Source organism: Coregonus clupeaformis, chromosome 8 (genome assembly GCF_020615455.1).
Source record: "Coregonus clupeaformis isolate EN_2021a chromosome 8, ASM2061545v1, whole genome shotgun sequence".
Taxonomy (NCBI): domain Eukaryota; kingdom Metazoa; phylum Chordata; class Actinopteri; order Salmoniformes; family Salmonidae; genus Coregonus; species Coregonus clupeaformis.
This window is the reverse complement of record NC_059199.1, coordinates 43,135,356-43,150,529: the sequence shown is the minus strand read 5'-3', so window position 1 is coordinate 43,150,529 and position 15,174 is coordinate 43,135,356. Positions and strand designations below refer to the sequence as shown.

Here is a 15,174-nt window from a genome sequence, read left to right as displayed (position 1 = left end):
ATCTCACCCCGTGGGGTCAAAATGATCACAAGAACGGTGAGCAAAAATCCCAGAACCACACGGGGGGACCTAGTGAATGACCTGCAGAGAGCTGGGACCAAAGTAACAAAGCCTACCATCAGTAACACACTACGCCGCCAGGGGACTCAAATCCTGCAGTGCGAGACGTGTCCCCCTGCTTAAGCCAGTACATGTCCAGGCCCGTCTGAAGTTTGCTAGAGTGCATTTGGATGATCCAGAAGAGGATTGGGAGAATGTCATATGGGCAGATGAAACCAAAATATAACTTTTTGGTAAAAACTCAACTCGTCGTGTTTGGAGGACAAAGAATGCTGAGTTGCATCCAAAGAACACCATACCTACTGTGAAGCATGGGGGTGGAAACATCATGCTTTGGGGCTGTTTTTCTGCAAAGGGACCAGGACGACTGATCCGTGTAAAGGAAAGAATGAATGGGGCCATGTATCGTGAGATTTTGAGTGAAAACCTCCTTCCATCAGCAAGGGCATTGAAGATGAAACGTGGCTGGGTCTTTCAGCATGACAATGATCCCAAACACACCGCCCGGGCAACGAAGGAGTGGCTTCGTAAGAAGCATTTCAAGGTCCTGGAGTGGCCTAGCCAGTCTCCTGATCTCAACCCCATAGAAAATCTTTGGAGGGAGTTGAAATCCGTGTTGCCCAGCGACAGCCCCAAAACATCACTGCTCTAGAGGAGATCTGCATGGAGGAATGGGCCAAAATACCAGCAACAGTGTGTGAAAACCTTGTGAAGACTTACAGAAAACGTTTGACCTGTGTCATTGCCAACAAAGGGTATATAACAAAGTATTGAGAAACGTTTGTTATTGACCAAATACTTATTTTCCACCATAATTTGCAAATAAATTCATTAAAAATCCTACAATGTGATTTTCTGGATTTTTTTCTCATTTTGTCTGTCATAGTTGACGTGTAGCTATGATGAAAATTACAGGCCTCTCTCATCTTTTTAAGTGGGAGAACTTGCACAATTGGTGGCTGACTAAATACTTTTTCCCCCCACTGTATATATATATATATATATATATATATATATATATATATATATATATATAATACAGTACCAGTCAAAAGTTTGGACACACGTACTCATTCCAGAATTTTTCTTAAATTTTTTACTATTTTCTACATTGTAGAATAATAGTGAAGACATCAAAATGATGAAATAACACATATAGAATAATGTAGTTAACCAAATCAAAATATATTTTATATTTGAGATTCTTCAAAGTAGCCACACTTTGCCTTGATGACAGCTTTGCACACTCTTGGCATTCTCTCAACCAGCTAAACCTGGAATGCTTTTCCAACAGTCTTGAAGGAGTTCCCACATATGCTTAGCACTTGTTGGCTGCTTTTCCTTCACTCTGCAGTCCAACTCAGTTGGATTGAGGTTGGGGGATTGTGGAGGCCAGGTCATCTGATGCAGCACTCCATCCCTCTCCTTCTTGGTCAAATAGCCCTTACACAGCCTGGAGGTGTTTAGGGTCAATGTCCTGTTGAAAAACAAATTATTGTCCCACTAAGCCCAAACCAGATTGGATGGTGTATTGCTGCAGAATGCTGTGGTAGCCATGCTGGTTAAGTGTGCCTTGAACTCTAAATAAATCACAGACAGTGTCACCAGCAAAGCACCCCCACACCATCAAACCTCCTCCTCCATGCTTCACAGTGGGAACTACACGTGCGGAGATCATCCATTCACCTACACCGCATCTGACAAAGACACGGCGGTTGGAACCAAAAATCTCAAATTTGGACTCCAGACCAAAGGACAGATTTCCACCGGTCTAATGTCCATTGCTCGTGTTTCTTGGCCCAAGCCAGTCTCTTCTTCTTATTGGTGTCCTTTAGTAGTGGTTTATTTTCAGCAATTCGACCATGAAGGCCTGATTCACGCAGTCTCATCTGAACAGTTGATGTTGATATGTGTCTGTTACTTGAACTCGGTGAAGCACTTATTTGGGCTGCAATTTCTGAGGCTGGTAACTCTAATTAACTTATCCGCTGCAGCAGAGGTAACTCTGGGTCTTCCTTTCCTGTGGCGGTCCTCATGAGAGCCAGTTTCATAATAGCGCTTGATGGGTTTTGCGACTGCGCTTAAAGAAACTTTCAAAGTTCTTCACATTTTCCGTATTGACTGACCTTCATGTCTTAAGGTAATGATGGACTGTCGTTTCTCTTTGCTTATTTGAGCTGTTCTTGCCAAATAGGGCTATCTTCTGTATACCACCCCCCTACCTTGTCACAACACAACTGATTGGCTCAAACGCATTAAGAAGGAAAGAAATTCCACAAATTAACTTTTAAGAAGGCACACCTGTTAATTGAAATGCATTCCAGGTGACTACCTCATGAAGCTGGTTGAGAGAATGCCAATAGTGTGAAAAGCTGTCATCAAGGCAAATGGTGCTACCTTGAACAATCTCAAATATAAAATATATTTTGATTTGTTTAACACTTTTATGGTTACTACATGATTCCATATGTGTTATTTCATAGTGTTGATGTCTTCACTATTATTCGACATTGTAAAAAATAGTAAAAAATAAAGAAAAACCCTGGAATGAGTAGGGGTGTCCAAGCTTTTGACAGGTACTGTATGTAAAAAAGTGTAAGTGGTCCTCTGTAGCTCAGCTGGTAGAGCACGGCGCTTGTAACGCCAAAGGTAGTGGGTTCGATCCCCGGGACCACCCATACACAAAAAATAATAATATGTATGCATGCATGACTGTAAGTCGCTTTGGATAAAAGTGTCTGCTAAATGGCATATTATTATTATTATTATATTATAAATAAGGTATTTAGTGTAAAGAAGGAAAAACAAAACTGTTTTTGGACACACCTACTCATTCCAGGGTTTTTCTTAATTTTTACTATTTTCTACATTTTAGGATAATGGTGAAGACATCAAAACTATGAAATAACTAATATGGAATCATGTAGTAACCAAAAAAGTGTTAAACAAATCAAAATATATTTTAGATTTTAGATTCTTCAAAGTAGCCACCCTTTGCATTGATGACAGCTTTGCACACTCTTGGCATTATCTCAACCAGCTTCATGAGGTAGTCACCTGGAATGCATTTCAATTAACAGTTGTGCCTTGTTAAACTTCATTTGTGGAATTTCTTTCCTTGTTAATGCGTTTGAGCCAATCAGTTGTGTTGTGACAAGGTAAGGGTGGTATACAGAAGGAAGCCCTATTTGGTAAAATACCAAGTCCATATTATGGCAAGAACAGCTCAAATAAGCAAAGAGAAACGAAGTCCATCATTACTTTAAGACATGAAGGTCAGTCAATCCGGAACATTTCAAGAACTTTGAACATTTCTTCAAGCGCAGTCGCAAAACCATCAAGCGCTATGATGAAACTGGCTCTCATGAGGACCGCCACTGGAAAGGAAGACCCAGAGTTACCTCTGCTGCAGAGGATAAGTTCATTAGAGTCACCTGCCTCAGAAATTGCAGCCCAAATAAATGCTTAACAGAGTTCAAGTAACAGACTCATCTCAACATCAACTGTTCAGAGGAGACTGCGTGAATCCGGCCTTCATGCTCGAATTGCTGCAAAGAAACCACTACTAAAGGACGCCAATAATAGGACAAGACTTGCTTGGGTCAAGAAACACGAGCAATGGACATTAGACCGGTGGAAATCTGTTATTTGGTCTGATGAGTCCAAATGTGAGATTTTTGGTTCCAACCGCAGTGTCTTTGTAAGATGCAGAGTAGGTGAATGGATGATCTCCACATATGTGGTTCCCACCGTGAAGCATGGAGGAGGAGGTTTGATGGTGTGGGGGTGCTTTGCTGGTGACACTGTCTGTGATTTATTTAGAATTCAACGTACACTTAACAAGTATGGCTACCACAGCATTCTGCAGCGACACGCCATCCCATCTGGTTTGTGCTTAGTGGGACTATCATTTGTTTTTCAATGACCCAAAACAATGACCCAAAACACACCTCCAGGCTGTGTAAGGGCTATTTGACCAAGAAGGAGAGTGATGGAGTGCTGCATCAGATGACCTGGCCTCCACAATTACCTGACCTCAACCCAATTGAGATGGGTTGGGATGAATTGGACTGCAAAGTGAAGGAAAAGCAGCCAACAAGTGCTCAGCGTATGTGGGAACTCCTTCAAGACTGTTGGAAAAGCATTCCTCATGAAGCTGGTTGAGAGAATGCCAAGAGTGTAATAAGCTGTCATCAAGACAAAGTGTGGCTACTTTGAAGATTCTAAAATAAAACATATATTTAGATTTGTTTAACACTTTTTTGGTAACTACAGTGAGGGAAAAAGTATTTGATCCCCTGCTGATTTTGTATGTTTGCCCACTGACAAAGAAATGATCAGTCTATAATTTTAATGGTAGGTTTATTTGAACAGTGAGAGACAGAATAACAACAACGCATGTTAAAAATGTTATAAATTGATTTGCATTTTAATGAGGGAAATAAGTATTTGACCCCCTCTCAATCAGAAAGATTTCTGGCTCCCAGGTGTCTTTTATACAGGTAACGAGCTGTGATTAGGAGCACACTCTTAAAGGGAGCTTGTACCTGTATAAAAGACACCTGTCCACAGAAGCAATCAATCAATCAGATTCCAAACTCTCCACCATGGCCAAGACCAAAGAGCTCTCCAAGGATGTCAGGGACAAGATTGTACACCTTCACAAGGCTGGAATGGGCTACAAGACCATCGCCAAGCAGCTTGGTGAGAAGGTGACAACAGTTGGTGCGATTATTCACAAATGGAAGAAACACAAAAGAACTGTCAATCTCCCTCGGCCTGGGGCTCCATACAAGATCTCACCGCGTGGAGTTGCAATGATCATGAGAATGGTGAGGAATCAGCCCAGAACTACACAGGAGGATCTTGTCAATGATATAAAGGCGCTGGGACCATAGTCACCAAGAAAACAATTGGTAATACACTACGCCGTGAAGGACTGAAATCCTGCAGCGCCCGCAAGTTCCCCCTGCTCAAGAAAGCACATATACAGGGCCGTCTGAAGTTTGCCAATGAACATCTGAATGATTCAGAGGAGAACTGGGTGAAAGTGTTGTTGTCAGATGAGACCAAAATCGAGCTCTTTGGCATCAACTCAACTCGCCGTGTTTGGAGGAGGAGGAATGCTGCCTATGACCCCAAGAACACCATCCCCACCGTCAAACATGGAGGTGGAAACTTTATGCTTTGGGGGTGTTTTTCTGCTAAGGGGACAGGACAACTTCACCGCATCAAAGGGACGATGGACGGGGCCATGTACCGTCAAATCTTGGGTGAGAACCTCCTTCCCTCAGCCAGGGCATTGAAAATGGGTCGTGGATGGGTATTCCAGCATGACAATGACCCAAAATACACGGCCAAGGCAACAAAGAAGTGGCTCAAGAAGAGGCACATTAAGGTCCTGGAGTGGCCTAGCCAGTCTCCAGACCTTAATCCCATAGAAAATCTGTGGAGGGAGCTGAAGGTTCGAGTTGCCAAACGTCAGCCTCAAAACCTTAATGACTTGGAGAAGATCTGCAAAGAGGAGTGGAACAAAATCCCTCCTAAGATGTGTGCAAACCTGGTGGCCAACTACAAGAAACGTCTGACCTCTGTGATTGCCAACAAGGGTTTTGCCACCAAGTACTAAGTCATGTTTTGCAGAGGGGTCAAACACTTCTTTCCCTCATTAAAATGCAAATCAATTCATAACATTTTTGACATGCGTTATTCTGTCTCTCACTGTTCAAATAAACCTACCATTAAAATTATAGACTGATCATGTCTTTGTCAGTGGGCAAACATTCAAAATCAGCAGGGGATCAAATACTTTTTTCCCTCACTGTACATGATTCCATAAGTGTTATTTCATAGTTTTGATGTCTTCACAATTATTCTACAATGTAGAACATTGTCAAAATAAAGAAAAACCCAGTGGATTTTGAAAGTATTCACCCCCCTTGTCATTTTTCCTATTTTGTTGCCTTACAACCTGGAATTAAAAGGGATTTTTGGGGGGTTTGTATCATTTGATTTACACAACATGCCTACCACTTTGAAGATGCAAAATATTTTTTATCGTGAAACAAACAAGAAATAAGACAAAAAGTTGTGGAGAAGTACAGATCAGGGTTGGGTTATAAAAAAATATCAGAAACTTTGAACATCCCACGGAGCACCATTAAATCCATTATAAAAAAATGGAAAGAATATGGCACCACAACAAACCTGCCAAGAGAGGGCTGCCCACCAAAACTCAAGGACCAGGCAAGGAGGGCATTAATCAGAGAGGCAACAAAGAGACAAAAGATAACCCTGAAGGAGCTGCAAAGCTCCACAGCGGAGATTGGAGTATCTGTCCATAGGACCACTTGAAGCCGTACACTCCACAGAGCTGGGCTTTACGGAAGAGTGGCCAGAAAAAAGCCATTGCTTAAAGAAAAAAATAAGCAAACACGTTTGGTGTTCGCCAAAAGGCATGTGGGAGACTCCCCAAACATATGGAAGAAGGTACTCTTGTCAGATGAGACTAAAATTGAGCTTTTTGGCCATCAAGGAAAACGCTATATTTGGCGCAAACCCAACACCTTTCATCAACCCGAGAACACCATCCATCACCAAGTTTTTCATCGGCAGGGACTGGGAAACTGGTCAGAATTGAAGGAATGATGGATGGGGCTAAATACAGGGAAATTCTTGAGGGAAACCTTTTTCAGTCTTCCAGAGATTTGAGATTGGGACGGAGGTTCACCTTCCAGCAGGACAATGACCCTAAGCATACTGATAAAGCAACACTCGAGTGGTTTAAGGGGAAACATTTAAATGTCTTGGAATGGTCTAGTCAAAGCCCAGACCTCAATCCAATTGAGAATCCGTGGTATGACTTAAAGATTACTGTACACCAGCGGAACCCATCCAACTTGAAGGAGCTGGAGCAGTTTTGCCTTGAAGAATGGGCAAAAATCCCAGTGGCTAGATATAGATTATAGAGACATACCCCAAGAGACTTGCAGCTGTAATTGCTGCAAAAGGTTGCTGTACAAAGTATTGACTTTGGGGGGGTGAATAATTATGCACGCTCAAGTTCTGTTTTTTTGTCTTATTTCTTGTTTGTTTCACAATAAAAAAGATTTTGCATCTTCAAAGTGGTAGGCATGTTGTGTAAATCAAATTATACAAACCTGCCAAAAATCAATTTTAATTCCAGGTTGTAAGGCAACAAAATAGGAAAAATGCCAAGGGGGGTGAATACTTTTGCAAGCCACTGTAACTAATTATGTGACTTCTGAAGGTAATTGGTTGCACCAGATCCTATTTAGGGGCTTCGTAGCAAAGGGGGTGAATACATATGCACGCACCACTTTTCCGTTATTTATTGTTTAGAATTATTATTATTATTATATAATTTTTTTCCATTACATGAAATCCAAATAAAATATCCATTTAAATTACAGGTTGTAATGCAACAAAATAGGAAAAACACCAAGGGGGATGAATACTTTTGCAAGGCACTGTACATATATATATATATTTTTTAAATAAACATAACAGATAGGGAGAGAATGACAAGCAGTTGGCCTGATTCGAACCTATGTCGTAGACATGTGTACCGGAAGCTGCAGCATTACCACTAGACCAGCCAGGCCACTGCTCAGTAGATCCTACAGTAACCTGTATCTAACCTGTGGGTGACCTTCATGTGACCTCAGTGTGTTGTGTCGTAGGATCAAGGTGAACGACCAGATTGTGGAGGTGGACGGCACCAGTCTGGTGGGGGTGACCCAGAGCTTCGCTGCCTCCGTCCTGAGGAACACCCAGGGAGTGGTTAGGTAAGAACAACCACCACATCCATAACATTTTATTTTCATTTATTTATACAGCTCAGTCCACAGTACCATAAAGTGGCATCAGCTATGGTCTGTTTAGTTAAAACGGCATTGTTAGAGGGGAATAACTCAATGTGTACTGCTACACTTTATACAGTAGTCTGCCATATAGTCATCCTTTCTGCACATGAGAAATAATGCATGGGTCGTTCCACAAAAATAGTGCCTTTTGCGTTGCTTTGATATTTTAAGTAGAAATTGTGCACTGATATTGAATTTTAAAAGCCTGTTATATTAAATGAATTGCCGTTTAATATAGACCACATGGAGAAATCAATAAATCAGATTTTTTATATGAATAAAGGCTTGCTAAAGTGCCCAAATTCCGCGCATTTTGACATGTCCCTCCATCAACCCTGTGTCACTTCTAGGAACAGTTTTACCCCCCTAATCCCAAAATGTCTCCCAAGTTTCACCATCATTGTAAAGCCCTAGTTATTTTGTTGCTTTGACAAAGTATTTTCTGAAGATTATTATTTATTTCATGTGATTAGTGATTCATTTACGTCTGTCCCTCATTTTAAGGTCAACCCTGTTACGTGAACTGAACTCTCGTTTTTATATGGTGAAACTGTTCCTTTTTATATATTTTTAAGGAAACATTGAACATCTAATAGTCAAATCATAGTGTAAAAGCAGGTGAGCTGGTTCTACTCTTTTTTGGCCATTTTCTGGTATTTAGTGGTGGAAAACTGAGAGGGTCGAGCATAACACGTCTACTACACACAGGGTAGATAGACAGGCTAGAAATGTTTGAACAATTGCCTTTTTTTTGTTAAGCTTGCATTTAACTGCCCCTCCCTGTTGCACACAACAAGCGTTTTATGGATTTATGGCTGATGTAAGGTGAAATCGTTAACCCTGTTATGGTCAACCCTGTTACGGTCAACCCTGTTACTTTATTTGACACTTATAGGCACTTACTATAAAAAAAAAAATGTTAGATTGGAAAACGTGTTTTTTATTAAGTTGAACATGTGCTCTTTATGACAGAACGTTAAAATTAGGTGAAATCAAACGTTTTTTGGGACTAAGTTACACTTTGACTAAGGCACCGAATTGCTGGGACGACCTACATGCGTCCACTTTACTGTGATTCTATATCATAGCATTCTCTTACATTAAAAAAGTGGTGTTTATATTGTGTTGTGTCTATTAGTGGACAGGGGGGCCATTTTGTCTTTAAACTTAAACCCAATATACTGTTAATGTTTTCAAACTGCAGACCACCAAAACTGCTACATGAACACACAACATAGACTGCATTTGAAAACTGTTTTGGGAGACCCCCATTCATGCATTCATTAGCATAATGTAAATAGTGTGGAAATATGACTGTGAAGAATGTATCAGTGTAAGAGAGTAGCAGTGGACAGCAGGCCTCCACTCTACAGAGCAGAGCACTCTTCTCCCAAACAATATAGGAGCTCTCTCTCTCTCTCTCTTTATCCTCCCTGGGTTTGATCGCTCTGTGCCCCAGATTCGCCATTTCAACTAAATTTAACCCTGACTTACGACATCATCCAGGTCTCTGAAACCACACAAGTACGAGTTCACTGGTCACTCAGCATAAGGCTTAAAAAAGAAAGCATATATTTGCCACCACATTTATAAACCAGATGTTAAAAGACAACACAATTAAACAACATCCCACATGGTTGACTGACTGAGGGCATATCTGTTGTGTGAGACAACGTAGTGCGGACATCCCACCCGTTGGGGTCCAGAGGACCGAGTTTGGGAAACGCTGCTATATAGGGAAGGGAATAGGGTGCCATTTGGGACTCAGCCCCTGTCTGTCAACATACTGTAGCAGCTCCTAATGGACAAGATATGTCTGTATTATGGCTGTTGTTCCCAGAGCAGTGGAAGCAGGGTGGACCCCCCCCTGCATGTTGCTTTACCGGGAAAGAAGAAACTGTTTCCAGGTCAGCTGCTAGATGGAGAGATGGAGGAGCGCGGGCCGTGATCCTGATTCCTCTCAGTTGTTGATTCAGATGTAGATCAACGTTAACTCTGGAATGTAGCCAGCCTAGCTCTGTAATCAGCATGCCCACTCCGGATGATTGGAGACTCAGTCAAATATGCTCTCCCACTGAGATAGAGCGATCCATCTTGGAATAGACGAGAGAGAAACAAGATAAATATGTATTTCTACCACCTGTATGCTGGGTATGCTGGGTGGTAGAGAGGGAACATGGGGAAAGAAAGCCTGCCCCTCTCCCTCTCTCTCACTCTCTCTCTCTCTCGCTCTGTTGCTATGTCTCTCTCTCTCTCTCTCTCATTCACTCTCTCTCTCTTTGTCTCTCTTTCTCCCTCTGTTTTGCCCTCTCTCAAATTCAAATTCAAATTGCTTTATTGGCATGGAAAGTGTTACCACATACACTACCAGTCAAAGGTTTGGACACACCTACTCATTCAAGGGTTTTTCTTTATTTTTACTATTTTTTACATTGTAGAATAAAAGTGAAGACATCAAAACTATGAAATAACACATATGGAATCATGTAGTAACCTTGATGACAGCTTTACACACTCTGCATTCTCTCAACCAGCTTCATGACGTAGTCACCTAGAATGCATTTCAATTAACAGGTGTGCCTTCTTAAAAGTTAATTTGTGGAATTTATTTTCTTCTTAATGCGTTTGAGCCAATCAGTTGTGTTGTGACAAGGTAGGGGGGGTATACAGAAGATAGCCCTATTTGGTAAAATACCAAGTCCATATTATGGCAAGAACAGCTCAAATAAGCGAAGAGAAATGACAGTCCATCATTACTTTAAGACATGAAGGTCAGTCAATACGGAAACTTTCAAGAACTTTTCAAGTTTCTTCAAGTGCAGTCGCAAAAACCATCAAGCGCTATTAGGAAACTGGCTCTCATGAGGACCGCCACAGGAATGGAAGACCCAGAGTTACCTCTGCTGCAGAGGATAAGTTCATTAGAGTTACCAGCCTCAGAAATTGCAGCCCAAATAAATGCTTCACAGAGTTCAAGTCACAGTGTAGCGGGTGATTTGGACGGAGTCAGGCGCAGGAGGTGTAAATCACAGAATAATGGTTTATTCGGCCAATGCAGCGGTTCACAGCAATGTGTAAAACAACTACAGTGCGACTTAATGGCGCACTGGGGAAAACAAAATACACGAGTGAATATCCCGGCGATAAAGTACATAATGCTCCACCAAGCTATCGACACCTCCACATGGAAACAATCACACACAAAGACATGGGGCACAGAGGGAATACTTACACAGGGACTGATGAGGGGATATGAACCAGGTGTGTGTAAAAAACAAGACAAAACAAATGGAATGATGAGAAGAGGAGCGGCAGTGGCTAGAAGGCCGGTGACGACGAACGCAGAAGCCTGCCCGAACAAGGAGTCATGACAGTACCCCCACCTTGATGTGCAGCTCCAGCAGCGCACTGACACCGGCCTCGGGGACGGCCAGGAGGACGCGGAGGAGGGCGATCCGGATGGCGACGGTGGAAATCCCGCAACAGGCAGGGATCGAGGACATCCTTCACCAGGACCCAGCACCGCTCCTCCGGACCGTACCCCTCCCACTCCACGAGGTGCTGAAGGCCCCCCACCCGACGCCTCGAATCCAGGATGGAACGAACGGAGTACGTCGGGGTCCCCTTGATGTCCAGAGGTGGCGGAGGGACCTCCTGTACCTCAGACTCCTGGAGCGGACCAGCCACCACCAGCCTGAGGAGAGATATGTGAAACAAGGGGTTAATACGGTAATCAGGAGGGAGCAGCAACCTATACGTAACCTCGTTAACTCTCCTCAGGACTTTGAACGGCCCCACAAACCGCGGGCTCAGCTTCCGGTTGGGCAGGCGAAGGGGCAGGTTCCGGGTAGAGAGCCAGACCCAATCACCCGGTACAAAGACCGGGGCCTCAATGCGGTGACGGTCAGCGTTAGCTTTCTGGCGAAGCACAGCGCTGGAGGTGGACGTGGGCGGTGTTCCACGTCTCCTTCGCGCGCCGAAACCAGTCGACCACCGCAGGCGCTTCGGTCTGGCTCTGATGCCACGGTGCCAGGACCGGAGGATACCCTAAAACACATTGAAATGGTGATAGGTTAGTGGAGGAGTGGCGGAGAGAGTTCTGGGCATATTCGGCCCATGGCAAGAACACAGACCACTCCCCCGGACGGTTCTGACAGTAGGACCGCAGGAACCTACCCACATCCTGATTCACCCATTCCACCTGCCCATTAGATTTGGGGTGAAACCCAGAGGTCAGGCTGACCGACACCCCCAGACGTTCCATGAACGCCTTCCAGACCCTAGAAGTAAACTGGGGACCCCGGTCAGACACTATGTCCTCTGGCACCCCGTAGTGCCGGAAGACTTGAGTGAACAGGGCTTCCGCAGTTTGCAAGGCCGTGGGGAGACCGGGCAGAGGGAGGAGACGGCAGGCTTTAGAGAAGCGGTACACAACGACCAGGATGGTGGTGTTACCCTGAGAGAGGAGAAGATCAGTTAGAAAGTCAATCGATAAGTGGGACCATGGCCGTTGTGGAACTGGTAAGGGATGTAATTTACCCGCTGGAAGGTGCCTAGGTGCCTTACTCAGGGCGCACACCGAGCAGGAGGAGACATACACCCTCACGTCCTTAGCCAAGGTAGGCCACCAGTACTTCCCGGTCAGGCAGCGCACTGTACGGCTGATGCCTGGGTGACCAGGGGAGGGGGACGTGTGTGCCCAATAGATAAGACGATCACGGACACTAGACGGCACGTACCACAGCCCAGCTAGGCACTGAGGTGGAGATGGCTCTGTGCGTAACGCCCGCGTGTCCGCGTCCACCGCCCACACCACCGGCGCCACAATGCAGGAGGCCGGGAGTATGAGGCTGTTGTCTATGGGCCTCTCCTCTGTGTCGTACAGCCGTGACCGTGCGTCTGCCTTCACGTTCTTTGTGCCTGGTATATAGGACAGCGTGAAATCAAACCGGGTGAAGAACAAGGCCCACCTGGCCTGGCAAGGGTTCACCCTCCTCGCTGCCCGGATGTACTCCAAGAAGGCACAGGGGCGGAGCTTGGGTGGCGTGCCCGAGCGTTGGGATAGGACAGAGCCTACACCTACCTCGGACACATCCACCTCCACTACGAACGGCAATGATGGATCGAGATGGGCCAGTACCGGGGCTGAGGTGAACAGAGCCCTCAGGTTACTGAAAGCCCTGTCAGCCTCAGCAGACCAGTGGAGCCAGGATGGGCCACCCTTCAACAGAGAGGTGATGGGAGCTGCGACCTTGGCAAAGCCCCGGATAAACCTCCGATAGTAATTGGCAAAGCCAATGAAGCGCTGCACCTGAAATGCGGTCTCCCTCCATCTCCACACTTGAGGGGGTGATGTGGTATCCGAAGAAGGAGACGGATTGTTGGAAGAACAGACACTTTTCTGCCTTGGCATACAGGTCATGCTCCAACAGTCGGCCCCGCACTCTGCGAACCAGGGACACATGCTCGGCGAGCGTAGCGGAATACACCAGGATGTCATCGATGTAGGCCACCACAACGCGACCAAGCATGTCCTGAAACACCTCGTTCACAAAGGACTGGAAGACTGATGGAGCATTCATCAACCCGTACGGCATCACCAGGTATTCATAATGCCCCGTGGTTGTGCTAAATGCTGTCTTCCACTCGTCCCCTTCCCGGACACGCACCAGGTTGTACGCACTCCTGAGGTCTAATTTTGTGAAGAAGCGCGCCCCATGCATTGATTCGATCATAGAGGAAATGAGGGGTAGAGGATAACTATAGAGAATGGTAGTTTTATGAAGTGCACAGTAAACAATGCAAGGGTGCAGACCCCAGTCTTTCTTCTTCACGAAAAATAAACTTGAGGAGGCGGGTGAAGTGGAGGGACGTATGAACCCCTCATACAGGGACTCGGAGACGTATGTTTCCATAGCCTCCGTTTCCGGCTGCGACAGGGAATATACATGACTCCTGGGCGGCACAGCGTCTAACCTGAGGTTTATCGTGCAATCCCCCGCCCGATGGGGTGGTAATTTGGTCGCCTGCGTTTTGGTAAACGCGTGGTTGCACCAACGGAACAGCTAGACACCTACCCTGACACTCTCACGACCACCCTGTGAGAGCCCTCTGTGGCCATGAAAAGGTGGAGTCGTGTAGTGCTAGCCAGGGAAGACCCAACACAACAGGGAAATCCGGAGACTCAATAATGTGAAACGTGATTTGCTCATTATGGGTCTCCTGCGTAATCATAGTGACTGGTGCTGTAACCTCCCTAACAAAACCTGACCCTAATGGTCGATTGTCAAGTGCTTTGATGGGTAATGGAATAGACAGGGGAACCAATGGAATACATAGACTAAGCGCTAAAGACCTGTCCATAAAGTTCCGAGCTGCGCCTGAATCTACCAGCACCTTACACTGGGGAACTACCGTGTAATCAGGGAAGTTGACGTGGATGGTGAATGCGCAGCAGAGGGCTCTGTACGAATGTGGGTTTGCGCTACCTGGGGTGACGCGTGAGTGCCTTGCCTGCCGCCTCCAGAACCAGAAGAACCCTGACGACATTGTGCAGCAGAATGTCCTCTCTTGCCACAAGAGTGACACTGGATCTGTTGTCCTCCGTTCTCCCGGAACGCTGCACCACCCAGCTCCATCGGAACGTGATCCGGGTTGAAGGGGGGTGAAACGGGCAGGCCCCTTCCAGGACGTCCTTGCGAAGCCAGCAGGTTGTCCAACCGGATGGCCCTGTCCACCAGTTGGTTGAAGGTCAACGTGGTATCCCGGTAGGCTAGCTCCCTTCGGACGTCCTCACGCAGGCTGCATCGGAAGAGGTTGATGAGGGCCCGCTCGTTCCACCCGGACCCAGCCGCTAGAGTTCTAAACTCCAGGGCAAAGTCTTGTGTGGTCCTTGTCCCCTGCCTCAGATGGACCAGTTGGTCGCCCGCCTCTCTTCCTTCGGGGGGATGATCGAAGACGAGCGAACTCTCCGTAGTTGTCCAACGCGTCTCCTCCTTCACTCCAGATCACGTTGGCCCACTCCAGGGCTTTCCCCGAGAGGCAGGAGACGAGGGCGGACACCTTCTCCCGATCCGATGGAGCCGGGCTGATGGTGTTGAAATAGAGGTCCAGCTGCAGGAGGAAACCCTGGCAGCTGGCCGCTGTCCCGTCGTATTCCCTCGGTCGAGACAGGTGAATACCTCTAGGTGCTGGTGTGTGGGTGGCTGGATCCGGTCGCTCAGCTGGT

The 15,174-nt window shown here is 45.7% G+C and overlaps 1 pseudogene; it reads left to right on the top strand.

Moving 5' to 3' along the window:
• Positions 1-15,174, top strand: part of LOC121572089 — a 134,658-nt pseudogene that overhangs the window by 59,302 nt on the left and 60,182 nt on the right.